We start from the raw sequence: 16,510 nt of genomic DNA, 5'->3' as shown, positions 1-16,510 counted from the left end.
CACCACCTCCTTCATCTCTGGCAGAACCCAGAGCGTCCGCCTTCCCCCTTCCGCTCCAAAGCCACTGTGATCATCTGCGGCGTATACCAGGGCTAAGCCTGACATTGTTCAACATCTACATGGCACCGCTCACCCATGTTGCCCGTCTGCATGACCTCAGCTTCATCTCCTACGCCGACGACACCCAGCTGATCCTCTCCCTCACCAAGGACCCCCTCATCGCCAAAACCAACCTCCACGAAGGAATGAAAGCTGTCGCCGAGTGGATGAAGAACAGCTGACTAAAGCTGAACTTGGACTAGATGGAAGTCCTCCTCCTCTGCTCCAATCCCTCGGTCTGGGACGACTCCTGGTCGCCGACCACACTGGGAACAGCTCCAACACCCACCAACCATGCATGCAACCTAGGGGTCATCCTAGACTCTCCATGACTAAACAGGTCAACGCTGTCTCGTCCTCCTGCTTCAACACCCTCCGCAAGATCTAAAGGTGGATCCCCACCGAAACAAGAACGGTCAGCCAGGCCCTTGTCAGCAGCAGATTGGACTAGGGAAACACTCTCTTCGCAGGAGCCTCGGCCAAACTCCTGAAAGGACTCCAACGCACCAAATACGCCTCTGCACGCTTGATCCTCGACATCCCTCGCTGCAGCCACATCACACCCCACCTGAGAGACCTTCACTGGGTCCCTATCAACAAGAGGATCACCTTCAAGTTCCTCACCCACGCGCACAAGGCACTCCACAACACCGGACCAGTATACCTCAACAGCCGACTCAGCTTCTACACCCACAACCGCCAGCTCTACTCCGCTGACCTCACCCTCGCCACAGTCCTCCACATCCGAAGAGTGACCTCCGGTGGCAGATCGTTCATCCAGCTCGGCGCCAAGACCTGGAACACCCTCCCCATCCTCCTACGGCAGACCCATGACCTGCTTACCTTCAGAAAACTCCTCAAGACCTGGCTTTTCAAGCAGTAGTAGAATTTCCCCCCCCCCCCTCCTCCCCCAGCGCCTCAAGACCCTCAAGGGTAAGTAGTGTGCTTTACAAATGTTATGATTGATTGATTGATACGCTCCGTTTTGCCTTTTCTGCTTGTTTTTCTGCCATTTTTTGTTTTATTTTTCTACCTCTACTATGGGGGTGGGGGACCCCCTCCCCAGGCCAATTTATGCCCAGGGGACCCTCTCCCCAGGAGCCCAGCCTTCAAGTTGCGGGTGCCCTGGAGCACACCCAGTCCCCACCGTTGGGGACAGCATGCAGAAAAACAGATAAAAACTCTGCTCTCAGCAAGCAGGAGCAGTTTCACAGCTGTCACTTGTTGGGAGCGGAATTTGTGTGTGCTCTGACTTGACAAGAGCTCTCAAAGCTCCCACCAAGTTAGAGCAAACAGCTAAGTCCCAGGGGTGGGCAACCCGTGACATAGCAGAAGCCAGACTGGGAGGGGGGTCCACAGGGCCATATATGGCTGGGGGGGATCTTCAGGCTCCGGGCAGTCCAAAGCTATATATGGCTCCAGGAGTGCAGGTTCTGTGCTCCCCTCCCTCTTTTGCTGTTCACATGCTGGCCTTAGGGAGGAGGTGGCATGGGGGGGTCCACGAGGACCCCTGATTTCTATCTATTTAGCCCTGGGGTGGTGGTGGCCCAAGGGAAGGTAAATGTGTCCCCCGCACAATTTTTAAGTTAAAGCTCCTGGGAGGTGGGGGTCCCCAGAGGGTCTTGTCGATGCACAGAATAAAAACATAAGGCCTCAGGGAGGTGGTATTTCCGGGGCATAAAACTGCCCTAGGAGGGGGGGTTCCCTTCCCCCTCCTTTAATTTAAATATATGTGCACATGCCGGCTGGTCCTGGCCCAATCGGGGACTTTTGCCAAAACTGCTGCTAGTTCAAATTATTGTCGATGATCAGCCATGATTTTTGGTGAGCATTAAAAAAAGCTTTTTTACACTGGCATGGTCCCAGAGCTATGGGGTCGGGATATTCCTACCCTGCCCCCTTTTCCTTTTTGTAACATAATTTTTCTGGGACTCAGCTGAAGCCAAGTCCCAAGATGGTTGCCAACACTTACTGCTTAAAGTGTTAGTAGCCAATCAGATCTCAGCACGAGATCGGGGGTGGGGCAGGTTTCTTGGAGCCTTCGCATCCCTAGATTTCTACATTTGTTTTTTATTTAATGTCTCCCAAACTACTTATCAGGTTTACACCAATTTCCAAAAAGGTCCCTTTCTGGACCAACAGCTACCTTTCTATCAAATTTGGTGTAATTCCATTCAGCAGTTCGGGCTGTAGGTGTAAACTACTTATCAGGTGTACACCAATTTACAAAAAGGTCACTTTCTTGACGAAAAGCTACCTTTCTATCAAATTTGGTGTAATTCCATTCAGCAGTTCGGCCTGTAGGTGGGTCTAAAATTCCTATGGGAAGTGCACATTTTTTTTATCCTCTCTCCTTTCCTCTTAGCCAGAGCTTGACAGATCATCCCAGAACTTTCCATGCGCAACAAGAATCACCAGGGCACTTTTATGGAAAATTTAGTGAACATTTGTGTTAGATCTGGGGGTCTCTAGTTGGCAAACATATACACCTTTGTCCAAAGAGGGACCCTTACTTTTAAGTCAGGATAAGGGGATTACACAGGGAATACCCCTGCTCAGCCCCTTGGTAGCTTGGCATGAGCAGACAGGCTTATCCCAGAGGCAGTGTGTTAAGCATTTGTGAATATACACAGTAATGCAGTGATAACACTACAGATGGGCACAACACAGGTTTTATAAAAATTAGTATTCTTTATATAGACTTAAACACAAGACCAAAAACGACAAAAATCCATAATACACTTAAGATTACTTAACCCCTTCGCTGCTGGCCCGATTCTGTGCTGGGGGGAGGGGGGTGCACAGCGCCCCAGTGCTTAAGACAAGCTCAGCTCATCATGAGCCACAGTTCTCGTGTGCTCATGACGAGCTGAGCTGGTCATGGCCACACCCGTTTCAATAGAACGCTCAGCACGGTAGGGGAATTATCCCCGCGTGTGAGCGTTCTAAAGGCCGTGACGAGCTCAGCTCGTCATGAGCACACGAGAACCGTGGCTCATGACTAGCTCAGCTCGTCATGAGCATGGGAGGGGTTAAAAGAGGATTAAAGTTGCTTAGTTCAAGTTGCTGTTAAATGCGACAAAGTGCTCAACAAAGTACCTGGATGCGTAACGCAAAGTAAACAAAAGGCTCACAAAAGGGGAGATGCGTTGGTTCCGTGATCTGGGGGACCGGTTGCGTCCTGCCTCAATGCATGCGCAGAGTAGGGGACTCGTCGTGAGCCTTACCGGTGTAGGTGATGCGTAGATTCTCGGCCTGCCGGCCCGTTGCGGTGCGCAAGATGACGCCTTGATGCGATGCGATGATCTGGTTGCGATGCGAGAGACGGCGCCCTTGATGCGGCGATGCAATGACGCCCTGGCAGCCTAGCGACGACCCTGTACTTTGGAGCCGCGACAGGCCCTGCGACACGCTTCTCCGGTGATGCGATGGCGACTCTCACGATGGCGTCACGCTTCTCCAGTACTGTGACAGCAGGTAGCTTCGATGAACACGCGCTTCCAGGAAGATGCGGCGAAGGCTGGCTTCTCCGGCGATGCAACGATTTCAGCTGTGGAGGTGACCCGCTTCTTCTCGATGCGTCACGCTTCCAGCTCCCAGCGGCACGCAAGTGTCTGGAGTCAGAATTCCCAGCAAGGAAATTCAGGGGGAGCTGGAGGTGAAGTCTTTTGTCCCTGAGACTTCAGCAGGAGGCAGGCACAGTTCAAGCCCTTGGAGAATATTCTGTAGATAAAAGTCCTTACAAAGTTCCCTCGCCTTTCCCTTGGCATTGAAGCAACCACTGTAGGCCAACCCAGCAAACAGCACACTGGTAGAGGGGCAGTCCAAACTCCTGTAGCTTCCTTGGTTCTTCTCCTTGGCAGAAAGGTTTCTTGTTCCAGAAGTGATATAATTTCTTGGGATCAGGGTCCCAGTATTTATACCCCAAAACCTTTGTTCTCTGAAGGCAGAGAGGCCTCTGCCCAGTCCAAACCAGTTCCTGAGCACATTGTTTACATGACTCTTCTTCCTTTCACTGTGCAGGGCAGCGACATCAGCCGCCCCACAGGAGGTGGATCCAGCACAGGGAGGGAAGATACAGCTCTGGAGTACTCTGTTGACATGATTCCTCCTCTCCTTTCCCAGTGCAGGGGAGAGGCATCAGACAAGCCACAGGGGTGGAGCCAGCATTGTAGAGGGAAGGCCCAGCCCTATTTAGGTCCCAGGTGCAACTCCTCCCTCCCATCTAGATGCAGATCTCTCTATTCACCACTGGGCTGCCCCAGCCGGTCTCCTGGAATCCCGCAGCCCTGTCACTCACAAACCCAGACAAGGAATTCAATTAGTATATCAATTTAACATAGGGACCACTTGCACTGTGGCACTCATTAGTAGTGGCACAGTCCCCAAAACATATAACCAGCAAAAACATAACACAGAGGAGGCAATCCGTCAAAAATGGAAGGGAGACTCACACCAATGATGTCAGGTCTAACAATTCGTCAAAAGGTGCCGAAGATATGGGCAAGTCAAAAAATGCTTTTCCTATGGAAATTAGGTCCTAACTAGAACTACATACTGGCGCCTGCCAGTAGGTAATATATTACCTATTGGCAGTCGCTAGTAGGAAGTTCTAGTTAGGACCTAGTTTCCAAAGGGAACATGTTTTTTGAGTAGCTTATGACTTTGGCGCCATTTGACGAATCTTCACAAAAGTTTCCTAAAAAAGTGGCCTGGTTTGTTTAGTTCTGCATGGAAAAGTTTCGGAGTGATCCGTCAAGGAGCGGCCGAAACAAAGGAAAGGTCATAAAATGTGCATTTCCCATGCAATTGCCCATAGCGATTTTGAACATGACTACAGCCCAAACTACTGGATGGAATTTCATCAAATTTGGCAGAGGTAGTTATTAGTCCAGAAAGAACCCTTTTTGTGATATGGTGTAAATCCATTCAGTAGTTGTAAAGTTACTAAAGGAAAAATAACATTGTATATCTAGGGACACGGACTCCCTGCGGATCCCCTGAAGTGGATCTGCAAAATCATGCTCCACCAGCAATGCAGAGAACAGCTGACCACAGCCTGGTCGGGAGGTTGCAGCCACCATTTTAAGTATTGGGGAACAGTCCCAGGGTCTTAACATTTTTCTGCAAAATGATTCAAGGGGTCAAAGTCAAAAGATCTTGTATAGCGCACAGATCACCGTTAGGTCTCAAGGCGCTTGCAGACCCTTCAGCTGGCTGATTTATAACTCATTTCACTTGAGGAACAGCCATGTTTTTAATTTACTACAGAAACGTCGATTATCTGGGATGGACATAAGATGGGGCGGAAGCTGGTTTCAAAAATACGGGGCGAGATGGGAAAAAGATTGACCACCGTTACGCACAGAGCGAACTCACAGGGGGAAGTAAAAGGAGCTTAGAACTGGATCTAAGAGTTCTCACAGGTTGCTGTTATTTCAATTTTTCCCCAAGATACCCAGGACTGGTGGCATAAAAGCTTTTATGTGTGAGGCTTAGGATTTTATACGGCCCTCTCTTCCTAATTGGAAGCCAATGAAGAAGCTTCAAATTGGGGACGGATGGTGTCAGGGAGGAGGTACCCTACCCCCATAGGTGTGTTACAGAAGTGTCAGTGGGACCGATGTTGGATACAAAATGGAGTAATATAGTTTTTCTTCCACTTTATGAATCAGCGGATCACCCGCGAGGTTCAGCGCTGCCCCCTTATAAATCTGTGACAGATCCATTAATTTTGACACTCTGAAAACAAAAAACACTTTCAGACTCTCTCCGACACCCACACAGGTGCTTTCACACCCATTTGCAGAACTGCACAGGCAGTCACGCTCCCACTCACAGACCTACGCAGGCATTCACATACCCACTCACAGAGCCAGGAAGCCCTCGCAGACCAACTTACAGACCCACTTATACACTAACCCTCCCCCAGACCTACATAGGCATTGACACATCCACTCACAGACCCATTCTGACTCTCAGACTCATTTTGACACTCACATACCCGCTCACACCACTTACTGATCAACATACTTGCACACAGACCCATAAAGAGACACTTACAGACCCACACAAGCATTCACAGACCCTCACAGGCATTTACAGACCAACACACTTAATCACAGACCCATAGACACACACACCTACTCAGGCACTCACCCACCCACTCAGACCCATTTGGGGACTCACACACCCACTTACAGATCAATGCAGGCTTTAACCACTTGCAGACTCACGCAGGCAGTCATACACCCACTCACAGACCCAGGCAGCCACTCATAGACCCATGCACTCAAATAATCATTCAGAAACCCACTCAGGCACTCACAAACCTTCTGACAGACCCACACATCTACTTACAGACCCACACAGGTACTTTTACACCCACACATCCACTAGGGTACTCACAGACCCACACAGCCACTCACAAACCCACGCAGGCACTCACATCCATTCACAGACCCACCACGCCACTGACAGACCCTCTCAGGTACTCACACACCCATTCACAGACCCAGACGACCATTCACACACCCATTTACCCATGCAGGCACTGACAGATGCATTCACAGACCAATAGAGGCACTCAAAGACCTACTCACAGACCCACATAGGCACTCACATACCCTCTCACAGACTCATACAGGCACTCACAAACCCACACAGGCATTTACAGACCAACACACTCACTTGCAGACCCACACACCCAACCAGGCACTCACAGACCCATATAGGCACTCACATACCCACTCACAAACCCACACAGGCACTCACAAACCCACACAGGCATTTACAGACCCACACACCCAACCAGGCACTCACAGACCCATATAGGCACTCACATACCCTCTCACAGACCCACACAGGCACTCACAAACCCACACAGGCATTTACAGACCAACACACTCACTTGCAGACCCACACACCCAACCAGGCACTCACAGACCCATATAGGCACTCAAACACCCACTCGCAGACCTATGCAGGCATTAACATACCCACTCACAGACCCACACATGGAAACACACACCTAAATACCCATGAGCCACTCATAGACCCAATTAACTCGAACACCAATTTACAGACTCACTCAGGCACTCTCACACCTACTGAGAGGCCCACACAGGCACTCACAAACTCATGCAGGTACTCGCATAGCCACTCACACAGGAACTCACACATCCATTCACATACCCACACATCCGTTGACAGACCTACTCAGGTACTCACACCCTCATTCACAGACCCAGACATGTACTCTCACTCAACCATGCAGGCACTGATAGATGCATCCACAGACCAATACAGACACTCAAAGACCCAGTCACAGACTCACATAGGCACTCATACACACACACTCACAGACACTCACATGTACTCTCATAACCACTGACAGAACCAAACAGCCACTCAGACCCACTGACAGAGCCACACACCCAGTCACAGACCCGCTCATAAACCCACTCACAGACCTATGCAGAGATACTCATATGCCCAAACAGGTCCTTACACACCTACACACAAATCCATGCATCTACTTACACACCCACTTACAGGCCCACACAGGCATATACACCCACAGAGCTATGCAGGCACTAACTGACCCATTCACAGATGCAGAAATGTACCCATCGACAAAACTACACCCACATACACTTATACACCCACTCACAAACCCACCCACAGACTCACACACCTACTCAAAGACTACACACACACTTATACACCCACTCACAGTCCCACAGAGCCAATCATACACCCACTCAGGCTCACCTAGCCACGCATACACCCACTCACCAAACTTTACAGCCACTCACTCACCCACCCACTCTCAAAGGTTGCAGTTCGGAAATAATATTAAAATAATTAGGAATTCACAAAAAAAACTAAGGTTACAGGGACGTTGTAGTTAGGCTCAGAATATACAGGCTCAAAACTATAGAAATTCAGCAGTCATAGTTATCAAAGCTAACTATAATTACGCCCCCGCAATGCACTGCTTATGACCTCACATATTACATCACTCATGACATGGTCAGTGACCTCACTGATGACAACATCTACACAACCACTCACACCACCACTCATACACCCGCTCATTCTATTTCCCAACTATAATTGCCCTGTAACCTTTGTTTTTTTCCAGTAAATAATATATACTCTTATTGACCTTCAACCCCTAAACTCAACCAAACATAAATATACCATAATCATCCAAATTGCCTCACCCATCCTAAATCCTAAAAACTCCATTGCCCCTTGCCAGCCAATACCTTGCCCACCCTAAACCCTAAAAATGCCCTGGTCACCCAGGTATCCTCACCCACCCTAAACCCTAAAAATGCTCTCACCCTAATATATATACACACACATACATCTATACACACATACATCTATACACACACACATACATCTATACACAGACACACATATGCTATTGCAAATAGTCAATTCCCCAACTCGTGTCACGGTGGCACAAAGTACAGAACAAATTGCAGCAGGTGATGGCGCAGAAACAAAATGCTTTATTATAAGCTCTGTGGGAAACATCCTAAACCACGATTCTTGAGCAACGACTCACCTAAACTACGAGGACAGAACAACGAAGACTGCTCAACATCGAAAGCCAGAACCACGACGTCCGGAACCACGACTTGCCGGCCATGTCACTTCTCTCCGCAGTCTTCCGCCTACCATCCCCTTATGCTTAAAACGATTGGGCTTTGTTGAAGTGATACGTCACTCAACACTGCCCAATCACAAAATAACTCCCACGATAGGTTAAGAAGAAAAAAAAAATAGCATTGTTTCGTCTGCACCCTGAATGGCGTGATAGGTAGGTCATGTTCCGATGCCGACCGGCCCAACACCGCAGGAGTGAAGAACGTCCCAATCCTCTACCCTCACCGTGACCCCCAACACCCGCAATCAAAACGGATGGTGGAGAACACGACACCGGGAGAAGGTGGGTAACAAAACAAGGAAACCCAAGGTCTTGGGGAACACAGCTCGTCTCCTCTGGCTTCTTGGCAGCTGACAGCTTGACACGGACGACACCGCTAAAATGAAAAAAGGGGACAAGATTAAACACACCCCTACTACTATTACCAGTGCCAAGTACACACACGAACCACCGACCTCCCTGCTTACCCCAGTTAAAAAAAGGGAGTGGCTTGATATGAAACAGGAATTCTTCTTCTGCAATCGTATTGGTTGTTTCTAGCGTAACCCCAGACCAACCACGCCCCCTCGGGAAACACCGAGAATATCAAAGGGGGTGGAATTCACAATTCATTAGACAAAAAGGGACAGGGGGAAAAAAGGCATCAAGGGAATACGAAAGACACCCAAAAAACCCCTGGAATCTAAAAAAGAACACGAAGGTAGCGCAAAAACGGCCGGTATTCAGCTCCTTCGTGAAACCACCCAAACACAACGTACAACAAGATGGTTTGGATACAAAAAAGGGATAATAACGGGACGCCAGAACTCATGGGAAACGCAGCCGCGAATCCCACCGAAGATCAAAAACAGGTCCCCACAAAGGGTTCAGTAATGCCCAAAGGAATAGGAAAACTGGGTAACAGGGAAAAAGGGGATCAAAAACCCAGCACTGGAAAGAGCGCTTGAACAGAGCACGAAGGAAGGGGAACAAGGTAGAACCACAGGAACAGGAATCACACGGCAAGGGGCCAATAAAGAAACCAAGCACCTGTTTCCTGTTGGCAGCCCCCTTTTAAAGCGAGCCCTAGGGAGCGTCCATAAATTTGCATATGCACTTGGCACTTTAAGAAAAAACGCTGAACGGGGAACTAGACAGAAGGCACCAGGCCCCCTCGAACCCCAACAGTACCCCCTCCCGAAAGCCTTCCTACAGTCCTAGGTTTCCCAGGGTGCAGGCGATGAAACAGACGAACTAACCGGGCAGCATGAACCCTACTCGCCGGAACCCAAGAACGGTCCTGTGGGGGGTAACCCTTCCAGTCAATAAGGTAATACAGCCGTTCCTTCATCCGCTTGGAATTCAAAACAGTTTTAACCTCATACTCCACGTTATCATCTATCAAAACGGGAGGGGGCAACTCTTGAGAAGTGGTGACGTATGGCTTCATAAAGGAGGTGTGGAATACAGGATAAATACCATACTCAGCAGGTAAAGTCAACCTGATCGCAACTGGATTCACCACCTTCTGGACAGGAAAGGGACCTACAAACCGAGGCTGTAATTTTCTTGATCCCGGCAACTTCAGATTCTTAGTTGCTAGCCAAACCCTATCCCCAACTGCATACAGAGGAGCTGGCCGCCTATGCCTATCTGCCTGTACTTTCATGGCTTTCTTGGGACTCAAATAATTGCTGTTGGGCTTTCTTCCAGATTTCAATTAAACCCCTACTCAGGGAATCCACTGCTGGTACCCTCTCAGATGGCTGAATAGGAATTGTCTTGGGATGAAACCCCATTGAACAATAAAACGGTGACATGCCCAAAGCTGAGTGCATGCTGTTATTATATGCGAACTCAGCCACAGGAAGGGCTTGTACCCAACTACCCGTCAGTGACGTTAGCAAACAGCGCAAATATTGCTCCATGGTTTGATTGGTACGTTCTGTTTGCCCATCGCTTTGTGGATGGTAAGCTGTTGACAAACGTACTTCCATCTTTAATGACCGACACAGGGCAGTCCAAAAATGTGAAACAAACTGTGCCCCTCTATCTGAAACGATGGCAGTAGGAACCCCATGCAGTCGGATCACTTGGGCCATAAACACATCAGCCAATTCTCTAGATGTGGTTAACCCTGGCAAGGGAACGAAGTGAGCCATTTTAGTGAATAAATCCACAACGACTAAAATGGCCGTAAACCCTGAATCAAGCGGCAAATCGGTCACAAAGTCCATACTGACCGTATGCCAGGGGGAGGGAGGTACTGGCAAAGGGTGCAACAACCCCGATGGAGACATGTGCGAGGACTTATCAACAGCACACACCGGGCATGAGGCCACAAATACCTGTACATCATGGGCCATAGACTTCCACCAAAACCAACGCATACACAGCTCCTTGGTCATATTGACCCCCGGATGCCCAACCAAGGCCGATGAATGACAATATGTAAGAACCAGTGTATGCAACTCAGGGGGCACAAACAACTTCTTTGCCTGATACAATAACCCATCCTTTAACGTGATTCCTGGTTCCGACAGCCAGGGAGCCAGATCCAACTGTTTCATTTCATCCTGCACTTTAACCATGAAATCGTCTATGGAAGCACAACCAACGATCTTATCACCGGGAATCATAAAACAGGACTCCCCCATCTTGCTTTCCTGTGATGGATCCGCATAAATCCGAGATAATGCATCAGATTTCCCCTGTTGAGCGGCTGGCCTATACGTGATGGTAAAATCGTATTCATTAAAGAATAGCACCCATCTCATCTGTCTGGGGGTCAAAGCCCTAGCGGACCGGTAAAACTCAAAGTTCTTGTGATACGTATAGATAGTAATGGGGTAACGAGCCCCCCAAAGGTAATGGCGCCATTCCTCAAAAGACAGCTTTATGGCCAATAGTTCCCTCTCTGCTACCGTATAATTCTGCTCAGCAGGTAGTAGTTTCTTTGAAAAAAACGCAATTGGATGCATCAACCCAGATTCACTGTCACACTGAGACAACACGCCCCCAACGGCTAGCTGGGACGCATCCGCCTCTACATAAAACGGAAGAGCAGGGTCAGGATGCATCAACACAGGAGCAGATGTAAAAAGCCCGATCAATCTTTCCAAAGCCAACTGTGCTGCAGGCGTCCAATCAAACACCACTCCCTTCTTCCACAATGAAGTCATAGGCGAAACAAGGTCAGAAAAATGACTGATAAAACACCTGTAGAAGTTGGCGAAACCAAGTAGCACCTGTATGTCTTTAACACATGTGGGTCTGGGCCAGTTAACAATAGCTTCGATCTTCCGGGGATCCATCTTTATACCATCCGCAGAAATCAAGAATACCAAAAACTCAACATGTGTCGCACCAAATGTGCATTTATCCAGCTTGACAAATAAACGGTGTTCCAACAACTTAGACAAAACCTGTGAAACATGAGCATCATGTTCCTCAAAAGACGGGGAAAAAAACCAAAATATCATCAATGTAAACAATTACACTGACATCCAAAAACTCACGCAAAACCTCATTTATAAAAAACTGAAAAGCGGCAGGGGCGTTACACAAACCAAAAGGCATAACACAATATTCAAATAAAACAAACTTAGTACGGAACGCCGTTTTCCATTCGTCGCCCTCGCGGACGCGAACGAGATGGTAAGCACCTCTTAAATCAAGCTTTGTAAACACCTTGGCATGTCACAGCTGATCTAACAACACCGGTATGAGCGGTAATGGGTACTTGTTCTTTATTGTGACCTTATTCAACGCTCTGTAGTCCACGCAAGCGCAAATTTCACCCTCCTTCTTCGGTATAAAAAATATGGAGGATGACACAGGCGAAGAAGGCCGAATAAACCCATTCTTTAACATCTCATCCAAATACTGCCGTAGATGTTTTTCCTCCGGCTCCGACAACGCATAAACCCTACTACAGGGCAAAATGGCACCCAGAACCAAATCAATACGGCAATCAAAAGCCCTGTGTGGTTGCAATACACACGCCTGATCCTTATCAAACACCTCCTTATATGCCACAAACGAAGGAGGCAAACTGTTCTGAATGCAACCACTCGCTGCACAAGACAACGGAGACACCCAATCAGTTGCTTCACAATAACAGTGAAGAAGACAATACTCCGAATCAAGCATGACCAACCTCCACGCCCAATGGATTCTGGGATTATGGGCCTGTAACCAGGGCACCCCGAGTACCACCCCAAATGCTGGTGCGGCAATCAGATCGAAACAGACCGTCTCAGAATGCCCATTATCGAATGTCATCAACAAAGGTTCGGTTTGTCGTACAATCGACCCAGAGGTCAGCTCCGTGCCGTCAATACCCCTCACGGGTTCAGGCTGTTTCTTCATCACACAGGGAACCATTAACTTCTCGGCCAACCCGATATCCATAAAGTTCCCTGTGGCCCCACAATCCAATAATACCGACAAGGAAGCTCTACCACTAGATGAATAAGCGAAGCAAGCCGATATCGTGAAATGATGCGGGACCTTTTGAACCGCCCCTTGTACGTCATATGGATTACAAAAAAACACTTTCAAGGACAGAAGGACTCTCAATATCCCTTCCCACGAAAGAAACAGCCTTATTCTCCGGTATCCGGGACGGTTTCACTGGACACTCTCGAGCAAAGTGTCCACCCCTCCCACAATACAAACACAACTGCAGCAAGCGCCTCCGCCCAAAAGCATAGGTTCAGGAACTGTTTTTACGCCCCCATTCTCAGATGTTTCTCTCTTGGTTACAGTTGTCCTTGGGGGTTGAAACCGGATCTTTTCCCCTTTTCTTTAGCTCATTCGATGGTCGAGTTTAACAACCAAATCGACAAACTCAAAGCAATCTTCGGGGGGGTCTACAACCTGAGAGACTATATCTTAAGTCCTCGCACAAGCCCTGATAAAATAAAGAGGTTCTTTTTGCCATGGGCAATTGTGTCTCTGCTACTAGGCGATTGAAAGTAGCCACATAACCCAGAAGATCCTGCTTACCCTGCCGTAGCTTCAACAATTTTATTTTAGCTGTTTTGTAGCGCGCTCATATACTACCAGAGTGTCCTGGCGCGTAAAAAGAGAAACAAGCAAGTGGCCGGAGGAAAAAAGTAGAGATCTAAATTTTCTTTTTACTATTAGTATTTTAATAAGCCGTTCTGAAAAGATAAGTTTTAAGTGCCTTCTTAAATATCACAACATTTTCAGTTAATCTCAGGGAAAGGGTGAGGGTATTCCAAGTCCTAGCCGCGGTGACAGCAAGTGATTGGCCTCCTAAACGAACTCGCTGAAATCGGGGTACTCTTAAAAAGTTACAGTCAGCTGAACGCAAAGCCCGAGTAGGGACATAGCGGGTAAATCTTTCCCTCAAATAAGAAGGGCCAAGGTCATGAACTGCTTTAAAGGCTATGGTAAGAATTTTAAAGGTTATCCTCTGCACTACTGGCAACCAGTGTAGTTCCTTCATGTGAGTCCGAGTACTTTCTCTATATGGCACATTGCACAGTAGGCGAACAGTCGCATTTTGAATGATCTGAAGCCTTGCGATTAAAAAAGCCGGAGAGCCACACAGCAGAGAGTTGGCATAATCGAGCCGTGATAAAATAAGGGCCCTCGCAACCGACTCTCTTGCTGAAGACGGCAGATAAGGAAAAATCTTCCTCATGGCTTTTAGGGACCCGAAGCACACCCCAGTGAGTCTTTTTATGTGTGCTTCGAATTGCAGATCCTCTCCAAACCAGACTCCCAAGTTTTTAGCAGGAATATTGACGGAGCCTGGCTGGGGAAAATCGGAAGGCCACAGAGTTTCTCTGAAGTTGGGCGAGAACTGGCCATACAGCAAGATTTCTGTTTTATCAATTCAACATCGCTTGCCTGCATGAAAGCATGCTTAGCAAACAGACTATGCATCTGGTTCTTAAATGCCGGGAAACTACTTAACACAGGGTCATTGTTTTCTACTAAGGGGACCGCCCAACTAGCTGCAGTACCCGAGAGATATGAGATCACGAACGCTACTTTAGTAGTATCGTCGGGAAAAGCGGTAGGTCGACACAAAGTGCAAATGGCACTGCTTCATAAATATAGCATATCTGCTACTATCCCCGGAAAACCTCTCTGGAGCTGCTAGAGGCACCAGCACGGCTGTATTCACTGTAACAGACCCACTCTGCCCCCACTCCTCTCATATTTAAATATGGCTGGTTGAATCAAGGGGGGCCTAGCCTTAACTGAGGGATCCCTCTTTCTTCTCCTAGAGCTTTCCTTCACCTCACTCAGTGCCCCCCGTAACTCCTGATTCTCCTGTCGCGGGATTGGACTTCACCCTGCATGTGCGCTAAAGCCTGCATAATTTCCTGCATCGAAGAAGCCCCCCCTGCTGCCTCCTCAACCATTCTTCACTCGGGCGGTGTATTAATTTGTGGGCTTGGTTTTCTGTTCCGATGCTGACCGGCCCAACACCGCAGGAGTGAAGAACGTCCCAATCCTCACCGTGACCCCCAACACCCGCAATCAAAACGGATGGTGGAGAACACGACACCGGGAGAAGGTGGGTAACAAAACAAGGGAATCCAAGGTCTTGGGGAACACAGCTCGTCTCCTCTGGCTTCTTGGCAGCTGACAGCTTGACATAGACGAGACCGCTAAAATGAAAAAAGGGGACAAGATTAAACACACCCCTACTACTATTACCAGTGCCAAGTACACACACGAACCACCGACCTCCCTGCTTACCCAAGTTAACAAACGGGAGTGGCTTGATATGAAACAGGAATTCTTCTTCTGCTATTGTATTGGTTGTTTCTAGCGTAACCCCAGACCAACCACGCCCCCTCGGGAAACACCGAGAATATCAAAGGGGGTGGAATTCACAATTCATTAGACAAAAAGGGACAGGGGAAAAAAGGCATCAAGGGAATACGAAAGACACCCAAAAAAAACCTGGAATCTAAAAAAGAACACGAAGGTAGCGCAAAAACGGCCGTTATTCAGCTCCTTCGTGAAACCACCCAAACACAACGTACAACAAGATGGTTTGGATACAAAAAAGGGATAATAACGGGACGCCAGAACTCATGGGAAACGCAGCCGCGAATCCCAGAACGTCATCTAAGATCAAAAACAGGTCCCCACAAAGGGTTCAGCAATGCCCAAAGGAATAGGAAAACAGGGTAACAGGGAAAAAAGGGTATCAAAAACCCAGCACTGGAAAGACCACTGGAACAGAGCACGAAGGAAGGGGAACAAGGTAGAACCACAGGAACAGGAATCACACGGCAAGGGGCCAATAAAGAAACCAAGCACCTGTTTCCTGTTGGCAGCCCCCTTTTAAAGCGAGCCCTAGGGAGCGTCCATAAATTTGCATATGCACTTGGCACTTTAAGAAAAACCGCTGAACGGGGAACTAGACAGAAGGCACCAGGCCCCCTTGAACCCCGACAGGTCATTGTTGGACTTGGCCCTTCTGGCAGGTTCACCCCTGAACTTTTTGCTTTTAATGGTGACCTGGTGATGGTGATTTTTTGGGTTCTGCACACTTTCACTGAGTCCCAGTGGAAAGTGCGTGCGCACTCTGAGTGCGTGGAGTAAGGTTGGCCTGCCCTCCCATAGGAATGCATTGGGAATGTATGTGTCCCTGGTACTTCCTGTTGCGTGGGGTGTACAGGCTCGAGTCTGGTATGTGTGGACTCGTGTGATTGAAGGCTGCAAAATGATGTATGCGGCGTGTATGTGTCTAGT

Source organism: Lissotriton vulgaris, chromosome 6 (assembly GCF_964263255.1).
Source record: "Lissotriton vulgaris chromosome 6, aLisVul1.2, whole genome shotgun sequence".
Taxonomy (NCBI): domain Eukaryota; kingdom Metazoa; phylum Chordata; class Amphibia; order Caudata; family Salamandridae; genus Lissotriton; species Lissotriton vulgaris.
This window is presented reverse-complemented; position numbering follows the sequence as displayed.